Here is a 9870-nt window from a genome sequence, read left to right as displayed (position 1 = left end):
AGTGTGGTAGTCTCTGGATGGCTTTTCTTCAATCTGTGCTTTTTTATTTTTCCTTGTCCCTGAATTTCTTTTAAACAGAAGCAATTCTGGGTTAAAATTTTTGAAATAGGTACGTGGCCCAATCCCTAAACTAGTGACTGTGCTTATATGCTGGAGGTGATCTCTTCATGTTCTGTCTCCCCTTTGTTGCATATTTTGGTTAATGTCATCCCATTGTGTCCTGGGAAGCTCTCACTTTCCTGCAATCTGGGACTTTCCAGTAGCTTCCCCCCGTTCCCCTTTCCCCACTACATATTTCTCTTCATTTTCCTGCCCTTCTGGACTTCTCTCCTGTCTCTTCTCATACCTGATCCTGACCCCTCTTTTTCCCACTCCTCCTTCATTCTCCATCCCAGGTCCATCCCTCTTTCTACTTTACTTGATTGTTTTGTTTCCCCTTCTAGATAGGATTGAAGCCTCTACAATTTGATCTTTCTTCTTTTTAAGCTTCATTTGGTCTGTGAGCTGTACCCCGGGTACTCTTATTTTCTGGGCTTTTATCCACTTACCAGTGAGTATATACCATGTGTTTCCTTTGAGTTTGGGTTATCTCACTCAGGATGATATTTTCTACTTCCATCCATTTGCATGCAAATCTCATGAAGTCATTGGCTGTTAGCTTCCCAAGGCTTTTGCAAGACTTAGCCCTCCAGCTGACCTTGTGGTACTGCAGGAAGTCTGCACTGTATGTCCCAGTCAGGGATCTGAGAAGCTACAGAGTTACTAAATAATGGTTGCTATGTGCACAGCAGGGGGTTTGTCTACTGTGTTTGACTCTTCCCTCCTTAGAAGCTGGCAAGTGCTTTGAAATTTCCCAGCTCTCTGGTCCACTTGGATCTGGTCTAAGAGCAGATCCCTCTCCCATGGTTTGGCCAGGCCCAAGTAGTAGGTGCAGCTGATCCTTTGAGGGAAAGGTTCAGAGAACTTGTCCTTGCTAAACTGTTTTTGGTCCCAGTAATATGCAGTTTCTCTCTGGAACCAGAATGTGAATTTATAAGTATGAATAACATGCCCCACTTTGGGCACAATTTGTAGAAGTTAGGCCTGGTTCTTCCTCCAGAGTCAAAATATATTTAAAAGTACCCTGGCTAGGCTCTTTTCTGACTAGAGCATGTTTCACATAAGCCAATTATTCTGTTTCACTGCTGGTTACCTGTGCTCAGGTATCATGAGTCTGTGCCTCTTCACATCTTCCAGGGCAGCTCCTGCCTGGCTCTGTCTCAGAATTCTTTCTCCTTTGGATGTCCCACCTGTCATTTTCTACCTAATTGTAGGCCATAGGCTTTTAAATTCACAGATGATGCACCCGTACTATACACAGGATAGTCTCTCTACAGAGATTTATTGCAAGTTTTGTTAGAAACAAAACTAGCGCAAGATAGACAGATGTCTTTCACCTGCTCAAACAAGGAGACAAACAATCATCTTTAAGTGATCTGTGCATATTGTACATTCCATTCATTATGTTCATATAGAAATACGTATTACTTCTGAATGATTTATTTTCACAGAAAAAAAAAGAAGAAAAAGAAAAAACAACAAAGAATAGAGCTCTGACAAGGTACAGCCTTGGGGATGCTGAGATGCTCAGACTTACTGTTCCAGCTTCTTGACAGATTCTACCTCATATTGCATCAATATTGTTTCCTCTAAAGACTTGCTTCTAGGAAAACTTCAAATTTTGGTTATTCATTGGATGTTCAATGTTTGTCATAAATGGATGTAATTACAAATAGTTCTGATCTTAGACTGAGAGGATAGATTAAGGGATGTTTTTCTTTTTACATTCCTTTTCTCCATCTTTATTAGTTTGGGGAAGGGGGGTGAGATAAAAGGAGTAATATATGAATAATAGGATAAAGAGTAAAGTATTAAATCTACTCTTTAACTTACAGCTAATGTTATTTTTTTTTTTGCATCTTTTAGGAACTTTATTTTCCTTCCACTTTTTCCCCCTTTGCTCAACTGTCTGCAGAGCAGCTCAGGACCTCTCAGTGGTGGCTCCAACCCACTCGGTGTCCTGCACTGTGGGAGCTGTTGTCCAGTCCTCAGTAGCTGGCTGTGCAGTCCAGTCCGTGGGGAACTGCTGGATGGGCACAAAGAGTACCGGCACACCCTCAGACCAGTCAGCCACCTCAGGCTGAGCAGCAGTGAACTCAGGAGCTGGTGAGGTCCATTCACCCTGGAATTCCTCCTTGGTTACAGCCTTGTCAGCAGCAGCCTATTCCTCCTTCGCAATCTCCTTTGGGTCTCTGTAGAAGTAAAGATCAAGCATTACCTCCCATGGGTGCTCACAGGAAATAGTATCTCGCATGTGGAGTACTTCCTGGGCCAGCATCAGACCCACTGAATGAGCGCCCTTGTTGTGCATCGGATGGCAATGTCCACATAGTGCAGGAGAGAATCTGTTTTACACAGAGCAACGGTGGGCAGGTTGACATAAGAGGCCTCTGTGAGGGCCCGGTAGTCAGCCCTGGGATCAGTCACCACTAGAAGCTGTGACTTCCTGAAGGCTTCGTGGATCTGGTTAGTCAAAGTCCCAGGTGTGAAGCGGCCAGCAATTGGAGTGGCTCCTGTGGCAAGCAGCAAACTTCAGCACAGCTTGCTGGCCAGTGTTCCTGGAGGAGATGACACAGACATCAGCAGGGTTCTCAATGGCAACAATGGCCCGAGCTGAGAGCAACAGCTTTTCCCAGGTCCTCTTCAGATTTATGATGTAGGTATCATTACTTTTCCTTGTGTAGATGTACTGCTCCATCTGAAAGTCAAGGTTGGTGCCACCTGAGTGGGTTCCTGAAGCAAGGAGTTTGAGGACATCCTCCTCCTTCATCTGTAGGATGGGCTCTGGACATTGTGTAAGTTTCTCTTTAAGTTATGATTGGAACCAAGAACAACGCAGTATGGACCCATCTTGAGAACAGTGGAAAGTGTTAATGTTATTCTTAAATAAAGTAATTTTTGATACTTTAGTAGAGAACTTTGTATATTGATATAGAAGTATGTATTTTTTGATTCACTGGTATAGGTTTTTGTACAAAGTTAACATTATGTTTGATACAATGACGTATATATGTTTTCAATTTTTATATGAGATATTGCTTCTATAGAATCCTTAAAGATACAATATAAAGGTCTATTCCCTTTTAAAGCTGCCATTACAAACTGTTAGGAATTAATAAGAAATACAAGTCAATACTCAAGACAGTCAAACACATAATCAGGCAGAACATTAGTTTAATTAATTACAATAAGATGGTTTCAAGGTTAGTTGGATAATAAAAAGCTAAGATTAACAATGTTTGACAATTCAGATATACTACATGTAGATAGATGGTCTTATATAACCCCAGATATTCACAGAATATGGCATTTAACTTTGTTTCATTATTAAAAAACATTTTCAACTAAAAGGCAGGTCTGCCCCTGGAAGTAGCCTGAATCTATGTCAAACAATATGAACATCAAGTAACCTACATATGGAGTTGGTTGAGTTGTGGCAAAAAAGCCTCTGGGCAAAGAAAATGCTCTAACTTAATCTGAAGACAAAATGCTGTCCAAAAAAGACAAATGGACACAGGGAAGTCGACTGCCAAACTCTGACAAGACAGGGCAATCAAATCCTTCTAAAGGCAGCTACCCCGAGGATCTGACAGATATACTGGGCCAGAAGGTTGAAAATGGATTCTCTGGCATTATAGAGACAAATCTGGGGGAAACTCTCCAGACAGCTTGCCCCTTTGTCATTTTTACAGTTTTGGAAATGCCTTCTCTGCACTCCAATAACTATTTATACCTTTAGGTCTCTAATTGGGGTGAAGGCAGTTATAGTTGTAAGCTATAAATGAAAGAATATATGTTAGGGTCTAAAAGATATTTTAAGGATGGTAAATAAAAGTTATGAAGGTTAGAGAACATGAAGGTTCAAGTAATAAATGGATGTTTTAGGGTTGGTAATTAAAAACTATAAAAAATTAAAGGATTTTAATGCTTAAGATAGTAACGAAAAAATGACTTAGATGCAGAACTCTGAACTTACCAAGATAGAATAAACAACTTTCTCTTAAGTTTTCAAATATAAAGAAACAACTTTTTAAATGTAACTCTTACAAAATAGCTTTCACTATTTCTCCTAATATATGTTGTTTATTATTGTAAGAGAAAGGGCCTTTCTTATTTATACAAAATGGAGAAAATGTAGTGGTTTGGTCTGATATAGATTGTACTCTAATGCTAAATACTGTCTCTCGAGATCTAGTTGCCCCCAATAAGATGATCACATACACCATGTGATGCTATGTAAACCTTGCTTCACAATTTTACTGGTCAATAAAAGTCTAGATCCTGTGATTCTGCAATAGAAGAAGAAACATGAGACTTGAGATTTGATTAAGGGATTGCAGATACAGAGAAGAAGAAAGAACTTGGGAGTGGAGGACACCACCATGAGCAGAGATAGACAGTAAACACATTGCCAGGCAAAACAGCAAGTAAGGTGGCATATGGCTTGCATTATAGATATGGCTGGGAGATGACTTAGTGTTGCAGGAGATAATAAAAACAAATGGCAGTTCCCGCTCTAAGCCCAGCACCACATGGCACCAGAGCTCCAAAATCTCTTCATCCACCTCGCTAAATTTCCCCTCGCGGGTCACTACCATTCCAGTCTCATGCTTCAAAACCCTCATGGCCTTTGTGGTATACATCAGGTGAACCCATGATTTGCCACTCTACCTTTCTTTCTTGAACTCATTTGAGTTGCCACAAGAAGAAAAACACCACATAAACTTCATTCAGAAACAATGGTAACTCAGTCTCTGGGCACAACAACTAGAATGCTAATATTGTATGCCATATTAAATCTAAATTCTCTGGTGGTGAATCCTGGCGAATTTGCCATAATCCTGGAGACATTAGTAGCTACATCTTGCCCTGTTGCTATCCCATCCAACCTGCCTCTAACCTCTTTCCTGCTCCTTCTCTTCCTCCATCCAACCCAGAAGTCCTGCCTCCTCCTCACCCAGTGATTGGCTCCTTTATTCATTAGGGTATTGGGTCACAAGAAGTCCCCAAAGTACATAACTCACTCCTTATCTGCAGCCCCTCCCAGGAGAGCAGTATTAGCATTAAAATACAAACAGCACCAGGTCCATCCACAACAACTTAGCATAGCTCCGAACCTCCCCAACCTAGGCTGAAGTCTTGTTAATAAAATAACTGGATTTTGTGTCTTTTATACAGGCTTCCGAGAATTATGACTTTATTTTATACATGTTGGCAGGCCAGAAGTCATAATACAGGAGCAGTAGCTGAGACTTTCATCTGATTCACAAGCAGGAGGCACAAATAATTAGACTTTGAACAGGATTGGATTTGAAACAACAAGATCGACCTTCAGTTTCACAGTTCTCCAAGCCACACCTTTTAATATTTCCTAAATAGTTATATTCTCTTAGTACAAGCCATTTATCTTCAAACAACCACAGTGGACTACTCCAAACCTAAATCCAGGGTACTAAGATTGTACCAGAACCTCCCCTATAACTAATGACAGGATTGCCTACCTTTTTTTGTTTGTTTGTTCGGTTGGTTGGTTTGGTTTCGTTTTGGTTTTTTCTTTTTCCTTTTCTTTTTTTTTATTGGATATTTTATTTAGATTTCAGATGTTATCCCCTTACCTCATTCCCCCCATCCCCAGCCCAGGAACCCCTATCCCATTGTCACTCCTCCTGCTTCTCTGCAGATGTGCCCCCACCTACCCACCCCCACCCCCCGACTCCCACCTCCTCACCCTGAAATTCCCCCACACGGCATCCAGCCTTCATGAGACCAAGGATCTCCTCTCCCACCTATGCCCAACAGGGCCATTCTCCCTTACATATACAGCTGACACCATGGATCCTTCCCTATGTGCTCCCAGGCTTCTGGTTTAGACCCTGGGAGCTGTGGTTGGTTGGTATTGCTGCTCTCCTCATGGGGCCGCAAACTCTTTGAGCTCCTTCAGTCTTCTCTCTAACTCCTCCATTGGGAACCCCTTGATCAATTCAATGGTTAGCCTCTGAATATGTCAAACTCTGGCAGACCTCTAAGGACACAGCAATATCAGGCTCCTGTCAGCATGCATTTCCTGACATCTACATCAGCGTCTACCTTTGGTGAATGCACATGGGATGGATACCCAGGTGGAATAGTCTCCAAGAGCCCCTTCTTCACATTCTGTCCCACACTTTGTCTCTATATTTGCTCCCTTGAGTATTTTGTTACTCCTTCTAAGATGGACCAAAGCACTCCCACTTGGTCTTCCTTCTTCATGAGCTTCATGTGGTCTATGAGTTGAATCTTGGGTATTTCAAGCTTCTAGGCTAATATCCAATAATCAGTGAGTGAATACCATGTGTGTTCTTTTGTGATTGGCTTACCTCACTCAGTATGATAATTTCTAGTTCCATCCATTTACCTAGGAACCTCTCAAATTCATTTTTTTTAATAGCTGAGTAATACTCCATTGTGTAAATATACCACATTTTTTGAATCCATTCCTCTGTTGAAGGACATCTGGGTTCTTTCCAGCTCCTGGCTATTATAAATAAGGCTGCTATGAACATAGTTGAGCATATGTCCTTGTTATATGTTCGAGCATATTCTGGGTATATGCCTAGGAGTGGTATAGCTGGATCCTCAGGTAATGCTATCTCCAATTTTCTGAGGAACCGCCAGACTGATTTCCAAAGTGGTTGCACCATCTTGCAGTCGGTGGGGAGACTTTTAATGATGCTGCTATTTCCTTAGGGGTTATGGGACTGTTTAGATGGTTTATCTGATCCTGGTTTAACTTTGGTACCTGGTATCTGTCTAGGAAATTGTCCATTTCATCCAAATTTTCCAGTTTTGTTGAATATAGGCCTTTGTAGTAGTATCTGATGATATTTTCAATTTCCTCAGTTTCTGAGGAAATGTCTCCCTTTTCAGTTCTGATTTTATTAATTTGGATACTGTCTCTGTGCCCTCTGGTTAATCTGGCTAAGAATTTGTCTTGTTGATTTTCTCAAAGAATCAGCTCCTGGTTTTGTTGATATTTTGTATAGTTCTTTCTGTTTCTATTTGGTTGATTTCAGCCCTGAGTTTGATTATTTCCTGACATCTACTCCTCTTGTGTGTATTTGCTTCTTTTTGTTCTAGAGCTTTTAGGTGTGTTGTCAAGCTGCTACTGTATGCTCTCTCCAATTTCTTTTTGTAGGCACTTAGAGCTATGAGTTTTCCTCTTAGCACTGCTTTCATCTCATCCCACAAGTTTTGGTATGATGTGTCCTCATCTTTATTAAATTCTAAAAAGTCTTTAATTTCTTTCTTTATTTCTTTCTTGACCAAATCGTCATTGAGTAGAGCGTTGTTCAATTTCCACATGCATGTGGGTTTTCCGTTGGTTTTGTCATTATTAAAGACCAGCCTTAGTCCATGGTGATCTGATAGGATGCAAGGGATTATTTCAATCTTTTTGTAGAGGCCTGTTTTGTGGCCAATTATTTGGTCTATTTTGGAGAAGGTACCATGAGGTGCTGAGAAAAAGATATATTCTTTTGCTTTAGGATGATATGTTCTGCCTGGCATTGGTGGTGCATGCCTTTAATCCCAGCACTTGGGAGGCAGAGGCAGGTGGATTTCTGAGTTCGAGGCCAGCCTTGTCTACAGAGTGAGTTCCAGGACAGCCAAGGCTACACAGAGAAACCCTGTCTTGAAAAAAACAAAACAAAAAAGATGATATGTTCTATACATATCTGTTAAATCCATATGGTTCATGACTTCTGTTAATTTCAATGTGTCTGTCTTTAGTGTCTGTTTCCATGATCTGTCCATTGCTGACAGTGGGGTGTTGAAGTCCCCCACTATTATTGGATGAGGTGCAATGAATGTTTTGAGCTTTAGTAAAGTTTCTTTTATGTATGTAGGTGCCCTTGCATTTGTAGCATCGACATTCAGAATTGAGAGTTCATCGTGGTAAATTTTTCCTTTGATGAGTATGAAGTGTCCTTCCTTATATTTTTTTTATTACTTTCGGTTGAAAGTCGATTTTATTTGATATTAGAATGGCTACTGCAGCTTGTTTCTTGGAACCATTGGCTTGGAAAATTGTTTTCCATCCTTTTACTCTTAAGTTGTGTCTGTCTTTGTCACTGAAGTATGTTTCCTGTATGCAGCAAAATTCTGGGTCCTGTTTGTGTCTCCAGTCTGATAGTCTCCATCTTTTTATCAGAGAATTGAGTCCATTGATGTTAAGAGATATTAAGGAAAAATGATTGTAGCTTCCTGTTACTTTTGTTATTAGAGGCAGAATTATGTTTGTGTAGCTATCTTCTTTTGGGGTTGTTGGAAGATTACTTCCTTGCTTTTTCTAGGTTGTAGTTTCCCTCCTTGTGTTGACGTTTTCCATCAATAATCCTTTGAAGTGCTGGGTTTGTGGGAGGATATTGTGCAAATTTGGTTTTGCCATAAAATATCTTGGTTTCACCATCTATAGTGATTGAGAGTTTTGCTGGGTATAGTAATCTGGGCTCGCAATTGTGTTCTCTTATGGTCTGTATGATGTCAGCCCAGGATCTTCTGGCTTTTATAGTCTGTGGTGAGAAGTCTGGTGTAATTCTTATAGGTCTGCCTTTATATGTTACTTGACCTTTTTCCCTTACTACTTTTAGTATTTTTCTTCGTTTTGTGCATTTGATGTTTTGATTATTATGTGACAGGAGGTATTTCTTTTCTGGTCTAATCTATTTGGCATTCTGCAGGCTTCTTGTATGTTTATGGGCATCTTGTTCTTTAGGTTAGGGAAGTTTTCCTCTATAATTTTGTTGAAGATATTTACTGGCCCTTTAAGTTGGGAATCTTCACTCTCATCTATGCCTATTATCGTTAGGTTTGTTCTTCTCATTGTGTCCTGGATTTCCTGGATGTTTGGGGTTCAGAGCTTTTGCATTTTGCATTTTCTTTGACAGTTGTGTCAATATTTTCTATGTTATCTTCTTTACATTAGACTCTCTCTTCTATCTCTTGTATTCTGTTGGTGATGCTTGCATCTATGACTCCTGATCTCTTCCTAGGTTTTCTGTCTCCAGGGTAGTTTCCCTTTGAGATTTCTTTATTGTTTCTATTTCCATTTTAAGATCCTGGATGCTTTTGTTTAACTCCTTCATTGGGTTTTCTTGCAGTTCTTTTAAGGGATTTTTGTGTTTCCTGTTTAAGGGTTTCTACCTGTTTACCTACATTCTCCTGTACTTCTTTAAGGAAGTTACTTATGTCCATCTTAAAATTCTCTATCATCCTCATGAGAAGTGATTTTAAATCTGAATCCTGCTTTTCCAGAGTGATGGGGTGTCCAAGGCTTGCTATGATGGGAGAAGTGGGTTCTGATGATGCCAAGTAACTTTGGTTTCTGTTGCTTATGTTCTTACGCTTGCCTTTTGCCATCTGGTTAAGTCTAGTATTACCTGCACTCACTGTGTCTGACTGGAGTCTGTCTTTCCAGTTATCTTGCTTGTGTCAGAACTCCTCAGAGTCTATATGTCTCTCTGATCTTGTGATCCTAAGCTCCTGGGTGCAAGAACTCCTGGGAGTCAGGTCACCTCTGGGATCCTGAAATCCTGCTGCTCTGAGTGCAGTGGTCCTTTAGGACGGTTCAGGATACAGTGTCTCCACAGGAGCAGATCAGCTAAGTGTCTGCCCCAATCAAAAAGATAAGGTGTGGGTGGGGGGTGGGAGGGAAGTGGTATTCTGGAGGGGTGGGGTTTGGGTGGCTGATGGCTCCTGAGAACCCTTGGCTCCCAGTTGTAACTCTGGGGCATA

The 9870-nt window shown here is 40.7% G+C and overlaps 1 pseudogene; it reads right to left on the bottom strand.

Annotated features, from left to right (window-relative positions):
* Window positions 1-2020: 2020 nt before the first annotated feature.
* LOC114630074 lies at window positions 2021-4724 on the bottom strand (annotated as a pseudogene).
* Between the last annotated feature and the right edge of the window lie 5146 nt (window positions 4725-9870).

The sequence above is a fragment of the Grammomys surdaster genome, unplaced genomic scaffold (assembly GCF_004785775.1).
Source record: "Grammomys surdaster isolate TR1022 unplaced genomic scaffold, NIH_TR_1.0 327, whole genome shotgun sequence".
NCBI lineage: Eukaryota > Metazoa > Chordata > Mammalia > Rodentia > Muridae > Grammomys > Grammomys surdaster.
Note: the sequence above shows the minus strand (reverse complement) of the source record. Positions and strands in the feature narration are given on the sequence as shown.